Here is a 19670-nt window from a genome sequence, read left to right as displayed (position 1 = left end):
CTTCAGTTCCTGTTTAAGCACAGCACCTATGTCCCATAGATATTTGCATGTGACTAATCTGACTGTTCTTTGCAGTCAGAGGAGATTCTCTACTAAGAAAAGAAAATCGCACCCTTTTTAAGCATTGCTGTGTATTAGGTAGATTAGTAGCTCATTCCATATGGGTTTTACAAAGGTGAGAAATACTGCTGCAAAATTTAGTGTTTCAGGACCTGTACACTGTATAACAAGATGGTTTCTGCTACTTGTCATGTCTCATAAAGAATACGAAGATGGGGAGCAGGAACGACAGTAGAAGCTGTGTTTCCTTCAGCAGTGACTTTTAACAGCTATAATTCCTTATCTATGAAATGCTGGATATCCTCCTGTGTCTACAACATCTCAAAGTTGCTGATAAGGTCCACGCTTTTGACACTTGCTGCCTTTGCGGGCAGCAGGTTAACCTGGGCTGTGACCCTAAAAACATGGGGCATGAAGCGTGCTGGATATGATCAGGACACAAATGTTGCTGGAATGTAAAGGAAGGGGTACCAGGGGTGGTACTGAAAGCATCAGTGAGTGTGCTCCAGAGGGCAACAGTGACAGATAGAAAGAAACACATGAGCTCTGAAGACCCAGGTCGGTCAGGCTAAGTTGACAGATGTCACCACTGGATGGGTTTTTCTGTTCCTTTTCTGTAAATATTACAGAATGGACTTTAAAAAAATGCCAAACCATGTGACCAAACACTGCCGTCCAGATTGGTGGCTCTAGAGAAAGACCCTGGAATGCCTGATCTTCATCCATTCCAGTTTTTGAAAAACTGCCAGGATTTTGTATATTAAGAATTCAGTGCAGCATGTTTCTGGATGGGTATATGTCCAGTTAACTGAGTATGTCTCTGTAGCACATCGCTGAGATTAACTTGGCTAGAAGCAGTCAGCAGACTATAATCTATGTGGACTTTACGTTGAAAGATTTTCAGAAGGGATACAACAGTGTTACCTTGCATGGGGATGTGGTTGAGGAAGTCCCTTAAAAAATGCAGGTACTCATGCAGTGAAGTGCAGCATCTCTGCAGTGTCATCTGCAAGGAAGGAGGTTGTGAGTTGGTCACACTACTTCTTTCTTTCTTTTTTTTTTTCTTCTGGAATAAGGGAAAGTTCATTACCATGCTATATGATTCTTAGAAATGAAAGAAATTTGATCAGCTTTGCAGACTCAGCCTGAATCCTGATGAATATGTACTTGCCTGACAGAACAGAGGACAGCTGTGAGGTCAACTTAATTTGACACCTATAAAAATTTTGTTCAATAGTCTTGAACATAATAGTTTAAAATAAACCCTCCAAATAAAAATTTATTTCATGTAGAATGAAGTGCATATTTTCATTCTGACAAGGAATGATTTAAAAAGGAGTAGCTTTCATAAAATTATGGCTTTCAGTCATTTATAAGATGAAACAAATGTGGGTTTTTTTTCTAGTAACTCAGATTCTTTTTCTGTACTTGATTATTTGGTTAGTGTTTGAGATCCCTCATGTTCCGCATGTCAAAGAGATTTTGTCATGATGCAGAACGTCATGCTTGCAGCTAGACTAAACTTTCTCCACAAATTTCATTAAAAATATGACATATGAAATGGGAACTTAGATGTGATATTAAACTCACAAAGTTTAAATTGTGTAGCATGAATAGCATGATTATGCAGCTCTCTCAGGTGAATAATGGATCAATATTAGTTGATAGCAGTAAAAAGAGGTTTTATCCCACAATTCCTTCTTAAGGTAAATTTTAAAGGTTCTGACTTTTCTATAGTACTCTACTACTAATGACTCATTGTGTGTTGGTTTCTAGTTTTATAAGTTACAAAACATAGTTCTGTAAATGCAAAATATTGTAAGACACTTTTCCAACCAAAATGATTTTATGATTCTGTGATCTACAAGGAAATCCATGAATAATAGAAGGACTAGGATAGCCTCCTCCAAGTCTATAAACACTAAATGTCATCTTTTTCCCTATAATTTTGTAACAGTCAGGCTGCAAACATTGTAAGTGCTATTGACAAACCCATCCTAAATCAATTCAGACTACTTGTCGCAGAGTACTCCAGTTACGAGAATCCTCACATGGTTAAAATATCCACAGTATGATGGGTAGCAGATTTGCAGGCCAGCTGATCAGGTTTGAAGTTCTTTATTTGAAATTAGAGTTGCTTTTTGTGAGTATTATGTAAGTATTATTCTCACCTTTTAACCCATTGCAGGGGGAAGTATAGTCTTGTTTATTCTGAATTCTTGTAACCTCAAATCTTAGCTAGTTTTAAAAAATCCTGTGCTTCCAATACTAGTTATTGAAAATATTTTGTTCATACTACCTCACACAAAGAGCCTTTATATTGATCTAATGGTTGCTTTTCATTTGGCATCTAGGATCAAAACAAATTGTTCCTAGGAGCTGTGTGGCTTGGGAAATGATTCAGTTTTGTCTATTGCCTATTACTTGTATTGGATTTGTGGTCTGTTCAGTTTGATAAAATGGACTCTTTTTTTTTCAGATGTATTCTAATAGGCTATTCAAGAAGAAGAAAAGAGCAATACATTTTCATTGTTTAAATGCATAGATCTGGTACTTCCTAGTGTCAAATAGTTGTCTTAAAATAGTTACAAACCTTTTCTTGGCAATTCAAGAATTCTCCAGAGAAGGCTTATTTCAAGAACTGCCCGATGGCCTCCATGACTATTGCTATGGGAGGTGTTGCATGATCTGCAGTAATACATTTCTAACTTTGGCTAGGATAGTTTATGCCTTGTATCATTCCAAGAAGTGCATTGGTTTGCTCTATATTATATATTTACATATAATCTTATTTTATATATTTTTATGTTGCAATTCATCTGTGACATTCTTTAATATGACTTAGCATTCTTTGCATTATATATATGTTTCTGTGTCATGTTTTTGCCCCAGCTGAGAGCCTGGCACCATGCAGCCAGTCGCTCTCTAAGGGAAGAGGGGGTGTGTAGTCTGCAGAATTGTGGGAAGGAGGGGAAGTTTAGGGAAAAGAAAACCAGAAAAACCAAAACCTTGTGGGTTGGGATAAGGCTAGCTTACTGGGATAGCAGAGAGATATATGCAACAATAACAGGACTTTATAGCACAATATAGGAAACTGGAGATACACGATGCAGTTTCTCACTGAACTGCACAACTCAGGCCATTCAGCTCAGAGCTGTCCTGAAACCGGGCCATTCCCAAAACAGACCATCCCCAAAACCACGCGTTCTGGAGCTGCTTGTTCCTCCCCACACCAGTGCCCCTTTATGCTGAGCATGACATGATTGTTATGGAATACACCTCTTTGGCCAGTCTGGGTCACCTGTCCTTGCCATGTCTTCTCCCAGCTTCCTGAGTGCCTTCTTGTTAGCAGGGCAGCATGAGAAGCTGAAAAGCCCCTGACTGCTTGGCACCAACTAAACCATCCATGAGTTGTCAGCACTGCTCTCATCCCAGCTCTCAAACATGGCATTCCACTGGCTGCTAGAAAGAAAACCTAGCTGAAACCAGGACATTCTGATATCTGTTTAGCTCTTTGGTAAAAGTGTATATAATCACTTTTGAGGATAACAAAATACAAAAGCAGAGATCTCTGGATTCACAGAATACTTCTTATTCTAGCAAAAATTGTATTAAAACCATTTTCACTAACTATCTTCTATACATGTATCGCTTCTCTGAGTAACAGACCTCAGAGGATTAAGTAGAGTTTTCTTAGACAATGCTGCTATTGGTGGTATGATCCAGTCTTGCAAAACGCTGAGTTGTTCTTTTCAGTGAAATTAAATCATACGTAGATATACAAAGTAAAACACATTTCCAAGCAAGTATAATAAACTAGGGTTAACTCTATTGTACTAATAAGGCTATATGAATGAGTTTTATGACATAAAATGTGTGTGAAATAGAATCTTTCCATTTTATTCTGTTTTAGTCCACTAGCTTATAATTTTGGTGCCCTCCAGTTCTTCAAGTTTATGGGACTTTGTCATTGCTGTTCTTGGTATCTTACAAAATGAAGAGCCCTGATCTGTCCCTATAAGTAAGGCAATCTGGATTCTTAAAGCCATTCTCTAAAACTTTCCCACTTCTACTTCTCGCTTGATTAAGTGATAGGGAAGGTTGGAAGCATTACAGCTTAAAAAAGTATAAATAGTATTTAACCTTTTTCTTTATTCTGTGAGGGTATTTTTGGTGGGGATTTTTTAATTGAAGTGACTGAGCATCAAGGTGGTATTTATGTAGTTAACCGCAAAAAATCTTTTTTGAGTGAAAGCTTAAAGTGGAAGCTTGTGCCCCACACAAACTTTATGTATTCATTCCGGTAGAAAGATGTTTTCTGTGGAAGTAATTTGATCATGGAAAGGTTGGCTTAATGTACAGAACATGAAGCATGGGCAATGAAGTGTGACAACTATGCTGTGACTTCATTCACAAACTTCAAGTACAAACTATACAGATAGGCATAATTAGGCCACCTGACTGTCAGTGACATTACCAACGGCATCTGTTTTGTCATGTGCATACAATCCAGCTTGAGAGATTTTTCTATTTTTCTGAGGAACGTATTTTACTAACCCTGGTCTTTACAGAAGATGCATATAACACAAGCAATTAAATGTTTCTGTCTTGTTTCTTCTTTTTATAATTGCTTTCCTCGCTGAATGTATCTGTAGCAAAATATGATGTTCCATTTCCACATCGTTTTTATTATCTGAGCTAGGGCACTTATTTTCAAAATATTTATCTTCTTAATTTCTTTTGTTTTCTGTGCCCTTATTAATTTAGTTCTAATTATAGAAGATAGCCATTCACTTCTTTTGAGTGCACCATATAGAAGAGATCATTTAACTGTGATACATCTGAGAAAGTCAGTATATTCAATACAGAACAAGAGTTAGCATGCCCAGGGCAAATTAACTGTCTTGCAGTAGAGTAATGTGAAATACTTAATATTTTTATATATGCAGGACACCTACCATGACAGTGGCAAATTCCTAGAGCAGGATTATTGATGACATTGACCCTTCTAGAAGCAACTCTTACATATTTTGTAACTTTATCTGCTGAAGATGGCAGTACTGTCTCTGAGATAATGGGATACTTGTATGTCCATCCCACTTAAAATATTGTTCTTGCTATGCCCAGGCTAAGTTTCTAGCCTGAGAGAGGTCCTGCATAGACTGGAGATCCTTCTGAAAGTATTGATAACAATTTCCTTGCTTATAAAATGTCAGCTTCATGTGGTTTTAAAGCTTTTGTTATGCCTTTTATTTGTTATCCCAAGAAGATTTACTTTGTCTTTTGTTTTGATCTGGTTTTTGTTTGTTTTCTTTTTTAATGGTATGTTGAAATGAGCAGATAATCCTGGCAGAGCATCTCCAACAGGATATCAGCTGGTAGGGCACTAATATAGGTGGTGGGCAAGATGGCATGCGATGCTACTTTATGCTTGTGACTGCCTTGATAGCAATACCTCTTCTAAGAAGACCTCAGGCCTTGACAAACTTGAGAAGGTGGTTATTTGACTGTAGTTATCTTGAGTGAAAGCTACTTAAGAACTTAGGTCTTATAAGTTTGGGTATTGATAAAGGCGATGCATACGCAACACCTTCATCCCTCTGCCCACTGCTTGTAATTTTTTTCATGGTCTGTTCTTTGAGCTGAACAGTACTTCTTTTTAAGTCGTATATGGGTGTTGAGTCATAAGGTAAATTACTCTTCCCAAACAGTGCATGGGGAGACTGTTCCTGTCTGGCAAGACACTGAGCTGACTTGTGTGGTAAAGCAGTTTGGTAGATGGTTGCATTACAGAGGTGGGAACCTGCCATGAGCAAACAGCCTGGCTTCAGAGGCAGGTCCAAAAAAGGGACAGTGCAGAGTTTCTTACTACTTTGTTATTGATGTAACAGTTGAAAAAGCTTGAAAGGTGGAGGGTCTGCATGAAAGGGCGTAACAGGTAAGAAACTGACCTGGCATCCCGCAAAACTTAGATTTTGGCCCTGTCAGACAGGGTACACCCTATAAGCCAAGCCTATTGTCCTCCTAGGAGACCAACTATCGCTACCTTTGTCTGATGGTGACAACCACTTCACCAGCATGCCATTTCTTTGTCTTGGCTGCTGGATTCTGGTCCTCCCTTCCAGCTCCCAGGGCCATGTGATGGGTTTAGAGCTCAGCAAACACAATTGGAAGCAGACACTGATGCTTTCTGTAAAACAGTTTATCATCCTCAAAAAGCCACCTGGCTTTCTGTGCATTATTTAAGCAACCTCTTTGAAATTCTCTCGCTGTTGCTTTTTTATTTTGTACACCTATATAGTCTTGCATCTAATTAATTTCATCAGTAAGTACCTCATACCTCATACTGAACCCCATACTGTAGTGGTTTACTAGCCTTTTAGTGGCCCTGTAAGTTCACAGCAAGTCACACACAGCAGCAGGTTGATATTCCAGGTTAAAATAACAGGGTACTTAAAAGGCTGAGAAATTCTACCAGTTTCTTACTACAGAACCAGAGTATTGTATCCCTAGAGCCATTTAGCAGTGGTTGGATTGGCCTGTATCTGAACTCTGTCACTGTAATATTACTCTGACTTACCTTGGATTCTAAATATTTTTTCAATCATATGTAATAATGATCACCAAATGACTATAAGTTTTAAAAAAATAGCATAAACCCACAATGATTCTGTTGATTTCAGAATGCTCAGTGAAGCCAAATCTTAGAAAAGAGCTACAAAATATTATATAGTATTTGAGAACATAATTTATTTTTAAATTAAAAACTAAATGTTTTATTAAATAGTAGGAACAAGCTTCCTATTGAAATGAAACTTTCTAATTATATCCAAAGTATGTTGCATTTTCTTCACTGAATTTTCACAATTGACATATTTTGGTATGTCTGACATTGAATTGAAGCCTTCTTCCTGGAATAAATATGATGTATTACAGATTTTTTCCCTAAATTTACATTATGCATATGTATTTTTTTACATATCTATTTACATATTGATATTAAAATATTTAATATTGATAAATAGCTATATCTATATAGGATATATTTATGTGTCTAGATACATCTATATGAAGTTATAGACAGGGTTGACCTGCTGGAAAGCAGCCCTGCGGAGAAGGACCTGTGAGTCCTGGTGGACAGCAAGCTCTCCATAAGCCAGTCAACAGAAGAATGATGGTATCCTGGGGTATCCTGGGCTGCATTAAGAGTGTGGCCAGAAGGTTGAGAGATGTTATCCTCCCCCTCCACTCTGCACTGGTGAGGCCATTTCTGGAGTGCTGTGCCCAATTCTGGGCTCCCCAGTTCAAGAAAAATGGGGAACTACTGGAGTCCAGTGAATGGCTACAAGTTTGATGAAGGGACTGGAGCATCTCTTGTATGAGGAAAGGCTGAGAGAGCTGGGTCTGCTTAGGCTGCAGAAGACTGAGGGGGGATCTGATTAGTGCTTATAAATATCTAAAGGGTGGGTGTTGAGGCGATGGGGCCAGACTCTTTTCAGTGGTGCCCAGTGACAGGACAAGGGGCAACGGGCACAAAGTGGAACACAGAAAGTTTTGTCTGAACATGAGGAAAAACTTTCTCACTCAGGGGTGACAGAGCACTGGGGCAGGCTGCCTGTAGGGGCTATGGAGTCTCCTTCTCTGGGAAGATTCAAAACCTGTCTGGTCACAATCCTAAGCAACCTGCTCTAGGTGATTTTTCTTTAGCAGGGGGTTGGACTAGACAATCTCCACAGCTGTCTTCCAACCCCAAAGTTTCTGGGATTTTTTTGGTAGCTATATACAAAAATAGATATCAAATGTATCCATTTGTATATGCAACTAATACATATCTACTAGATAACTAATCATACTTACTTTCTATAGAGATATCTCTATATTTATATATCAATATATAGATGCATTTTCTGTTTATATTTGCCTATGTATAGTTAAAGATATTATCTATATTTAAAGATTGCTATATATAAATATATGGGTTTTCCCCAAGGAAGTTGATCGTGCCTTTAACAATGTTAAATGATGCATCACTCTGAGATGTTTAAGTGTCCTGGTTTCAAATGAGATAGATAGAGTTAGTTTTCATTCTAGTAGCTGATATAGTACTGTGTTTTGGATTAAAGATGGGAAAATGTTGATAGCTCATTGACCTTTTACTTGTTGCTGGGTAGTTGTAGTGCTTACACTAAGTTAAGGACTTTTCAGCTTTCTACATGCTGCCAGATGCACAAGAAGCTGGGGGAGCACAGTCAGGACAGCAGACCCAGGCTGGTCAGAAGGACTTACCATACCATGTAATGTCATGCTCCATACTTAATTGGATAGCTATCTGGAAGGCAGAATTGCTGCTGGGAAACAGGTTGGGCATTGGGTTGTTTTGGTTTTTTACCCTCTGCATGTGGTGAGCAATAGCATTTGTGCAATATGGGTTTTATGTTTTGCTATTATTACCATTTTTCTTTGTTGCTCAATTAAACTCCCTTTATCTCAACTTCTGCAGTTCAGTGGGGATGTAACTGAGTAGGTACTGTGGTTTTCTGTGGCAGGGTTCTGGTGGAGGAGGGCTGCAGGGGCGACTTCTGCAAGAAGCAGCTGGGCACTTCTCCTGGGCCCGACAGAGCAAACACCAGCCATCAGTTCAAGGCCAGAGTCACTGCTGACCAAGGCCAAGCCCATGAGCGACAGTCACAGCACCTCTGGGAATCACATGTAACAGAAAAAGCCCGCAAGCAGCCACTTTTTGCCACCAGAGAAGGGAGTGAGAAGGTGTAAGAAACTCTGAAGGCAGTCATTGAAGAAGAGGAGGGAGAAGGCACTCCAGGCACTGGAGAGAAGGATTCCCCTGCAGCCCACAGAGAGAGACCCACAACACAACAGGTTTGCTGGGGTCTTGTGACTCCAGGTGTGACCAGCCTGGAGCAGCCTGGGTCTGAGACTAAGAGACATTCTATGATTCTGTGACTGCACCCCATAGAAGTGACCCACACTGGGGCAGTTGACGAAGACCTGAAGCGCCGTGGGAAAGGGCTCATGATGAAGTTTGTGGCGAACCTTCTCCCACAGGTGAAACCTCATGCTGAAGCAGTGGAGAGTGTAAGGAACATCCCCTGCTCCCTCACCCCCAGCTAAGAAAGAAAACAAGTTGTGAGGAACTGACAGAAACCCCCATGTCCTAAGATAGCTGGCATGATGCTTAGAAGTGCTATGTTCCTCACCCAAGATACAGCAAAGAGGTTGAAGCCCCTCTGCTGTCAAGAGGCATAAAAATCTTTTATCACAAGAGTTACAGTTACCATCAGAAAGCAGGCAGCAGCAGCAGAAGTCAGTGCCGCAACCTGTGTTACCTCCAATCTGGGCTTTCTATGGTGTGTTCAGTTTCTGTATGTCCTTATTGTTATCAGTGTTATAAGCTAACATGAGGCCAGTGAGACACTAGCTAATACTGGCATGAGTTGCGTTGACTGTAGTAAGTAAGAAGTAATGTTGGAAGATACATACTTTAAGAAAAAAAAATCACGCCAGGAATTTATAAAGAATTAAAAATGGAGATTTGCAGTTAGGTAAAGCTTATTTTATTCATATAATAGAGGTGATTGACTTAGCTTGATTTGCTAATGATGAAAGCAGTCAAGACCAACTCCATTTCTGTGATGCCATAAAATAGGATTCTTCTGTCACCTCCTGAAGGCTGTGTTTTGATTTGCAAGCATGTAGTTCCCCCAAGTTGTGAGAAACTGAACAAGCAAGAAATATTTACTATTTTCTTTCCTTGGTTAGGGTGATCTACTCCTCATCCTTGGCCCTTTTGATGAGTTAGGTGTAGATGAATAGTGCTTTTTTTCTTTTCTAGGCCTGACAGAGCAGGCTCTTTCTTGTCTCTTAGATTCTTATAGAAGAATGCTGGAAGGATAAAACAATGTGAAAATCAATGAGTCACAATCTATAATTTAAACATAATTCACCATGACTCATTCATGAAATGCTTTTGCAGAGTTTCATGTGACAAAACAATAGCCATAAGCGTAATCATCAGCGCCTACTCAATCCTCTCTTTACAGCTATGCATTTCTGTGATTCAAATGATTTTAGAGAGTCTTAGCAGATATAAATCAGAACAGAACTGTCAGAGGCAGAAGAACTCAATGACTTACAACAGCTGCAGTGTCATACTTTTTATGGGTATGGTAAGTTCAACTGGCACAAACATTCTCAGTTATTACACAGAGGGGGAAAAATCAAGGACTGCTCCCAGTTTTAACTTGCATTTGAAGTGTACTGCTGTTAGTCTGGCAGAACAGATCATGACAGTTTTGTTATGTCTGTGGCTAGCTAAGGCAGTTCATACAGTCCTTCCCTGCTTGCGCTTTTCCCAGTAGTCCCCTCAGAAAACAGGCTGTCATTGTTCTCATCATTCTCATCATTCCATCCACACTTCAGGCCTGGGTCTTACGACTCAGACCTGGTTGAGTAAGTGGTGGCGCTTGTTCTGGCAAGGGCAGTCTAATCCAGGCTACTCCCTCAAGACCTGCCTGAATGCTTCCAGAAATAACAGACCTTCTGTAGCATCAGTATCTTGCGGCAGAGACAGGTTTTACTCTGGAGTAAGATCTGTGAGTCTGCCTGCTACCAGATGTTGGTATTCTAGCTTCAGTGATGCCTGCAGAATACCTAGCAGTTGCACAACCATTGTAATGAGTGTGTCTCATGTTGTAAGGCCTTTAGTTCTCCATTTTTCTCAGTGCTTCTTGGATGAACTAGCTTAAAACATGAAAGAGAAACTGCAGAAAGTGCATAAACAGACCTTCAATACAGGGAGAGTTGAAAGTGATTAAAATAATGAGCCATACCCATACCCTCTACATGAGCAAATTATTTTGTCAGTGTTTCCACTAAATTAGGGGAGCTAGAGGAAACTGCGGAATTGGAAATTTGTAAGTAAAAAGCAATGTATGAAAGAAAAGTGTATTAAGAATAAAAATCCAGTATTCAAGCATAAAAAGGGATTTGTGCAAGTGAAATGGCTTCTTTAATTACTGGGGGGCGAAGACAAAGCATTTGTCTGATCATCTACTGTGAATCCCAAATAGTAGATACTGGACAGAGCCTTTTTAGTAGTTATTAGGAGTTTTGTTCTTGTATGGAAAATTTGCATATTGTGAATTAACGATCTGATCATCAACACATATATATTCCAATATATTAAATGGCATACAATTAATCATGGTTCTCAGCCTCTGACATATGAATATCTTCATCAGTTAGAGGAAGCAACTTTCCCAGAAGGCGGGTTTTAAATTGAGGCTGAATGATAAAGTGAAGCTGGTTTTACAGGGGGTTTTGTAATACTTTTCATCTGATGTTTCATACTTGTTCAGTAGGTTTTTGACAACATTGTATCTTAAATTTACTCTGTACACAAAGAAACCTAACAGAAATGTGATTCTGTACTTTTGCTGAGTAAAATGTGCTGCTAAATAGTACCGTGAGGTCTGGGATTGGTGCCCTTGGCTGAGGGCTGTCTCTTAGGTCCAGCAGCACTGCATCTTTCACAATTCAGTTCAATGCAGAATTTCTTTTTAAAAAAAAACTGTAATCTTTTAAAGCACATTGTGTATGATACCTGACTAACATCTGTAGACTAGTGAGGGTCAAAGTTGAGGAAAATGAGTAACAAAAATCATGATATCCTTTAAAACAAGGGTCTTTCTTGAGTAGCACAAAAGCACCTTTACTACCTTAAATAATATGTAGACAGGTGAAAAGCTTCAGTAATACAATGCAAAATGGATTAAGGCCGTTAATTCTGGTTACTTGATTGTAAATAGTATGTGCTACATAGTGATGTGAAATGGAAATTGGTTTAGGGCTGTAAAGCACCAACAGCTCAAAGGCAAACAATTTATAGGGAGGATGCCATAAAGCAGCAGTACCACTTATTCCCGATGAAGTTGTTGGAATGTGTAATCCTAGAGAGGAAAAAGAAAAGTTAGGAATTATCTATATCTGTATGTCTTTTTAATTAAGAAAAAAAAACTTAACTCATTAGATTGCATTATTACAAATTCATTGGTGTTTATGACACCATTCTGTTGTCTTATTGTATAATCAGTCATTCATAGGGGACAAATATATTAAGGAAAGGAGTCTCAATAATGAAGTATTTAGTCCTTAAATTTTATTCTAGCCCTTAAACATAATCCGGAGTCACCAGAATATAAAATAAACTGGACTAATATTGAACTGTTAATTCAAAGGTATCATAAGAAATTGTCTAATGCTTTCATATCCATTACCATCACTAATTTATAATTGTCTCTTGATATCTCTAAAGTATCTGTGAGGTATTTGAGAAATTATGGTCCATGGCCTCTTCAGGCTGTCTGTTCCGTTCACTAGTACTGTCTTGATAGAATCATAGAATCACCAAGGTTGCAAAAGACCTTCAAAATCATCAAGTCCAACCCTCAGCCCTACACCACTGTAACCGCATTGCTAATATCTAATCTGAAATGTTTTAACTACTAAATAAACTGATTGCTTCCTCTCTTCAGATGCATAAAAACATGTTTAAAGAAGCTTCTTAAACTTTTGAATAGCCTGGGATCTTTCATTGAAAGAAGAGAATGATCTTTGATACAGGTTCTGCATCAGTCCCTGATCACTCTTTCTGCTTTTCTCTTGTTTTCTAAAGTTGGCCTGTACTTTTGAAAATTCCACCTGAGGCTTTACTGTTCCTGACTAGAGCACAGAGTTCCACTTGTGTGTATTTCTGATAGTGATTCTGATCATGGGCTTTTCTCTTTGGCAAATTTGCTCTTCGATGGTAAAAGAGAAAATGCTAACTTCTTGCATAATAGACTTATTCCAACACATTTCTCTGGCTAAAAAAGAAACTGTAAATGCACAGTGTATCTTGGTACATGGAAATCATGTGTAAAATAATCACATGCAAACTTTTCACTTCAAAAGAAAGATATGCCAAAAAAACCCCTTATTTTTGTAAAAAGATGGGATTGAGAATAAAGTCCTGATTGTGCCATCTTTATTAATTTCTCAGTTGTGTAGGTTTGAAAGTTTTTAGGGAGCTCATGTCACAAGAATCACAAGCATAGGTCATACATTTTCTCTGCAACTGAGGTTGTCTGGTAACTTCTAGACATCTAGATCATAAGGACAATGTCAGTTGTTGAGAAAATTTAATTTTCCACAAATCTTTTTTCACTTCCTATAGTTTACTTGGGTTGCTTCCACCTCAGCAGTTTTGCAGTGTCAGATGTGTGGTTTCAATTCTCACTTCAGAGAAAAAACAGATTTGCTGTGGAGAAGACGACATTCCTGAAGGAAACAGAAAATGAGCATAAGGTTTTCTGAGTTGGGCTAGGTTAATTGGTGTCTCTGAAAATCAGTCTGTAAGTGGACATTGTTTCAGTTAGTTAGAAAATAGATTGGTTTTATAAGACAGTTCCTTTTATATGATTGAATCAACTCTAAGCTTCTTTGAGCTATTTATATTGATGTACAAATCTCCTACTAGAAAAAAGAAAATACTTTCTGAGGATGTAATTAATTTGTCTTGATCTATTCTGTAGTTTAAATTGAAACAGAGCATATGCATCACGCTTGGGTAGCTTGCTAAGACACCAGCTGAACTGATTAATAGTCTTCTGGATCAAATGTCAGCTTTCTTCCTAAATAAAATAAATTCAAGTGAACATCTTAATATGGAAATAAAAAATATAAGTAGTGTGCTTCAATATGATCCGTTAGGTGCATCCCACAGTAACAAGAATTGAAATTCCCAGCTGTTTTAAGTTCAACCATAATGCAAAGCCTAAACAGTGCAGTTTGTCCTAGATTCCTTCCAGCATAGTTCAGGATGCTCTCTGACAAGCATATGTAATCCTCTGAGAAGCTCTGTATTGTGAAGTTCTCTTTTAGATCCTATTTTAAATAGATTAAGTTTTGTATTTTGTTACTTAATTCTCAAGACTGTAAATACGTACGCACAGAAATTATGTCAAAACCCATTAATATTCTGTTACTTCCGCAAAGTCTGTCCACACTTAGCTTCATTTTGTGTATCTGTAATGCAGGCTGACATGCAGCTTGTCCTGAGGGAAAGATCAGATCCTGAAAAAGTCACTTAAAGAACTAAAAGAACTACATTTTTTTCTGGTCCATATAAGGCTTTGATCTTTGCATAATACTCCTGTATATATAATATTGTATATTACAGTTGTATATTAAAACTTGTATTGAGTTGTTTTCTGTTTTGGAGAACAGACAGACAAGTCTTTTATTTTCTGGGTTTTTAGCTTTTTTCCTGATGCAGCAATTAAAATTTCTGTGACTTGATATCAGTCATCATGCAATCAGCTTGCAACTACCTGGATGTCTGAAGTTAATCTGTATGACTTCAGTGAATAGAACAGGAGCATCTGGTGTGAAAGTCTTGAAAACTCTTTAAGCTGGAGTTTGTTGGAGTTAGGTTGCTGTCTATGTGCTTTATGACTGACTTTTTTATGCTTTTCCAATGGGTGAAAGGGAAAGAGAGGTGAGAAGAGAAAAAAAAGAGATGGAAAGGAAATGTTTCACATTTCTTTGGATGAGAATAATTCAATTTTTGGTGTACTCAGTTTTCAGGAATGCCTGCTTGCCCTACACTTTGGTAGAAAAACCACAGACTTTTGGCCTCTAGAAATGATGTTTGCTGTGGTCTGAGTGCATAGAATAAGTTAGCTTGCAGTCATTGATTTCATAATTTTTGAATTCCTGAAATACCCCACCATGCAGTAGTGTAAAACCAGTGAAACTCCAGTCTACAGAACATGCTTGGTCTACAGAAAACACCAGTTTTATTTTGTTTCATTTAAAAAACTAATTATTTGGATAGCTCCATCTGAGATTCCAATTTTGCTTTCTCTCTTCCTATCTCTAGTTGCTATCCTCTACATCAGAATCATAATTGGAGTTACTCAGTTCATTACACATCTAAAATTTGGAGGTGATATCTGGTACCTGATTCCACAGGAGATGATGGCTTTTCCAATTTTCTTCTTGCATAATAACTTCAATGTCAACATCTTTAACAATGTGTGGTACTAGAATTAAGCTGCTGCCCTATTCTGTTGGTATTTTTCCTGTTTCTCTCCCTCCTGCTTTCTAGCACACAGCTGTTTGTGGTTTCCAGTCTTTGTACCTGGAAGTATGCTTTCTTGTCACAAAGTCTGTTAGCATTTTTACATGCAAGTGACTACACAGCATACAGAATCTGTAATTTTACAGCACTCCATACTGCTTCCATGCTCCCTGGCTGTGTTTTCCTGCAATGGTGAATGCTGTGCAGTCTTGTTCTCTCTTGTAACTTTGCTGCCAAAGTTTTACGCTGCAAGTCGTCTTCTTTCTTCTATTGCAGAGACATATCTTCAAAACAGAGTATAACAGAAGTCATTGTGACAAATTAATTCATCTTTAAATACTGTATAATTGTGCAAACCAGTCATTGCATAAGTTAGTAATATACTAACTTTTCTTTCCAGATCTTCTTTATATGCTTTGCAAAGAAACTTTTAAGTAAGCTGTGATTTATGGGCTAAAGATGCTTTGATCTTTTCCAGGAGTCTGTGGCAACCTTCCTTTTTCATGACTGAGTAATTCAATCAGAATTTGAACCTTTAACAGCCTGAGCCTAATGCAGCTACCAGTGTAACTAGCTTTATTTGCCCTGTATCACTATCAATTGCAATGCTGAAGTTTTTGCATAACAACCAGAAGGACATCTGTTTACCTGCATTTTACAGTGAATAAAGAGCTCTGTAATACTGGATTTACTCCAGGCATCATTATTGCTTGTTCTTTCTTCTTTGTTCTTTTATGTCAAGTAAAGCACCAAATACTTGTGAACTTGGTAAGCAGGAGGAAGAAAAAAATACCCAAAAACGAACTGTGAACGCTCTTAAGAAAAAGAGAAGGCATTGTCTATTAATGGCATAATATGCTATGGATTTTTAGGTTTTCAGGGAGTTTTGTTTAAAAGCTTGTTCTGATTCAGTAGATAAATAGAACCTGAAATGGGAAATATTCAGTTCTGTCCCCTTGTCCTGTTGTTTATTAACAGCTGATAAACATGAAAATTTAAAGCAAAGCTGAAGACATTGGGCAAACTCAGGACTTGCTAGACAATGTAATTGTGTATTAGGAATAAAAGTAGTAGAAGAAAATATTTTGATTTGAAGTCTCCTTTTATTTCATCTCATACATAGAATTGCCCTCAAAAGCACATTAGATGAAGAACAAAGACTGAACAGACATTCATCAGAGACTCTGTATCAACAAAAGTTTGCATCACCTAAATAATTCAGCAGGCTTCTAATGCATTTTGTCCATTAAGACTTCCAACCATTTTGACCAGCTATGAATTTTTGTTGTGATTTTCCTGTTTTCCAATATGATATGAAATGAGTTCCTTACATTTTGTTTTGCTTTTAGAGCAAAAATAAGTGTGATTATGTGTCTAAGCATTTTCCTAGGTATAAGAATTATCTTGCATTTCCAAGAGCATTCTATTAATCTTGCTTGTCTGCTCGAATCTGTTTTGGTTGGTTTTTTGGTCGGTGGGGTTTTTTTGGTTAGCTTATTTTTTTCAAAATGAACTCATCCATTTCATGACAATCTGGGCAAACAATCACCCTTATTTTGTGGGCAGGCATTCCCACAGCTTAACAAAATCAGTAATTACTTCTGAAAAGTTAATATGTACGTGACGAGCTACTCATTACAGAAGCATAACACCAGTCTATGTATCTTGTGCTGCAAAGACCAAACTATTAAAGAGCGGTAATTACAGGTGCTTCCTCTTGTGGCTGTCACCACTAACAAAGCTCTCTTCACCAACCTCGTGCACCCTGCTATCTCTCTCTTTGGTGCTTGGTGTTTGGGACTGCCTTATGTTTCTGAACTGACAGGCTCCATTTATAAATCAGTAACCATCGCAGTAAACAAGCAGTTAATTATCTTTTTACTAGGTACTTTGTCTATGTATAGGGACATGCAGCTGGTGCACCACAACACCATGGAATGATGATGATGGCAGCAGAACAAATTCCAGGTGCCTGGAAAATTCTTGACTGCTCATGCTGGTTGCTAAAACTCAAGTGAATAGGAAGATCTAACGTGTAAACTAGGGAAATTATCCAAAATAGGATAGGCATGTGAAGACATACTCGTCAGCTGTACTTAAATACTATCATGATAGAAATTATATTAAAAAATATATATATTTCTTCATACCAAATGATCAAATGGTTTTAAAAAAATCAACAGACAAGAAATCCCTTTCTCTCCCTCTCCTCAGACTATGTGGATAACATTTGGCTAGTGTGATTAGATGACACGGAATCACTTGTGACTGTTGCAGAAGAGAAGGTTATGAAGAACTCGAGGAGCATAACAAAGTTAGGTGCCTGGGAGGCACAGTGACAGATGAGACTGACTATTGTCAGTGCAAGCTAATGCACAATAAAAGGGATAATTGTAACTGCAGACATACCTTGGGGGATTCTAAATTAACTGCACCTTTAAGGGAAAAGAAACTGTGCATACGTCCATGAAATTATTTGCCTAAAACATGGTTATGCACTAGGAAAGCAAGAAAAAAAGATTGTAAGAAGGAGAGATAATAAGGATTCCTTTGGTCATATTAACCCTTACGCAATGAAGATTAAGATGAAATATTGAATACAGTATATTAGCTACAAAACTTGATTATTATCCTTTATGTCTAATCCCAGCTATCATATTTAGAAACAGAAAATACATCTGGCATAGAAACATGCTTTTTATTTAGGCTTTAATTTACATACAGTAATTTATATTAATTAAGCAGGCATTTCTGCTGCTAAACAATCATCATTTTTTAAATAGCTATTTTATACTAATGGAAGAGTACCTATGTATTTGCAGAGAGAATTGTGTTTTCTGGGAAAATATAATGAGCTGAGGTGAGGGTAACAAGAAAGGGAAGTTGTAGGAGAGAAAATTGTTCTAGTGTTAGCTCATTTCTGCAGTGTCACTGGAGAATTTGATGACTGGTTTAAAGAAAAATTCTGTGATTTCTTGGCTTTTGACTGAACAATGGATTCAACAATGTTACTAGACTCTAAAATAATAATTAGTGGTACAGGACTGTCTGCATCTGGACTGTAGAATCTACTGGACTTTTTACTTGCAAAGCATTTAATATTATAAATTAACATTTTGGACTTAGTAGCCAGATGCTTTCATATGTCAGTTTGCTCTCTATAATTTGAACAACGTTACAATATTCAGTTGAAGATGATGCTAGATTTGATATGCTAGCATGGAAAGAATCTGTGACTGCTTTTTACTTTTGATATTTTACTTTACCCAACACAAGTCTCAAAACAATTAGGAAAATCTTTGAGATAATAGTTGGATTTGAGTGAGTTTTCTTGGATGCATAACTGTCGATGAAATCTTGCATTTGAATGTCAATTTCATTTTGATCAAACATTACACACTAAGACTGCAATTTATTCAGTAACTCTAAAGCAATTATGTCAGCATGATCACCATCTGCACTAGGCACAATTTCAAATCAATGCTATTCTTTTATAGTTTTTTCTTCAAAGGGAGAGGCTTTGTTAATCTTATATCACATTGAAAATAAAATAATCTCCCCATGGAGCTCCATGTATCATAAAAGGAAAACAATATGAACCTCTTACAATATGGACTTAATTTGTCTACTGGAGCATTCATAAAGGAAAATGCTTGGATTCTCTTCATACACTTGGCAAATACCTAGATAACTTATGAAAATACATCATTTCAATTTAAACCAAAGATCTTATCTTGAAAGAGTTCAATGTATCAGAATTTTTGTAGGACCTGATTCTGAAGTTAGAAATGTTCTGGAGAACTTCTGTCTTCCTGTACTGTGTCAGAGAAAACAGTAGGTTGTCTAAGGCCACAGGGCTCTAGCATTCTGTATAAATTGCAGGGTTGGCATTTCATAGAGAAAGAGATGCTCTTAGTGGTATTAACTTTGACATGTTCCTACTCCGGGCGATTTCTTAGTAAGTAAACAAAAGTGTATGATATTAAGAGAACTATTTGTGTAGTTTCATGTTTAAGCTAGAAAATGCATATCCACATTGAATTCAACCTGTATTTGCATACTTTATTAGTTTGAGTAAGCAAACACAGAGACATTTTTCTCTTGAGGTGGCTTCCACTTTTAGGGTTTAGACCCTACACTAAAACTGAGGGACATCTCTATCCCCTTTTGGGATACAGCTTCTGGATGTATGAACATATTTTTATGCTGCAGCTTGTCTGTCTCAATGTCACAAAACCAGCAAAAAATCATAAAAACATAGGAGAGGCCATTAGTAAACCAGGCGAATTGATCATTCAGCTCATAACCTTATCTCTGGCAGTGGTCAAATGCAAATTCCTAAGGAAGAATGCAAGACCAAGGAAATTTTTATTACTTTGTCTGCCAGTATTGAAATAAAAGTATTTTAAGTAAGAGGCTTAGATAGTTTCTGTGTACTTCATAGATTTCTCTTCCAGGATTTCAGCATATG

This window comes from Gallinula chloropus, assembly GCF_964237585.1.
Source record: "Gallinula chloropus genome assembly, chromosome: Z".
In the NCBI taxonomy this organism is placed as follows: domain Eukaryota; kingdom Metazoa; phylum Chordata; class Aves; order Gruiformes; family Rallidae; genus Gallinula; species Gallinula chloropus.
This window is presented reverse-complemented; position numbering follows the sequence as displayed.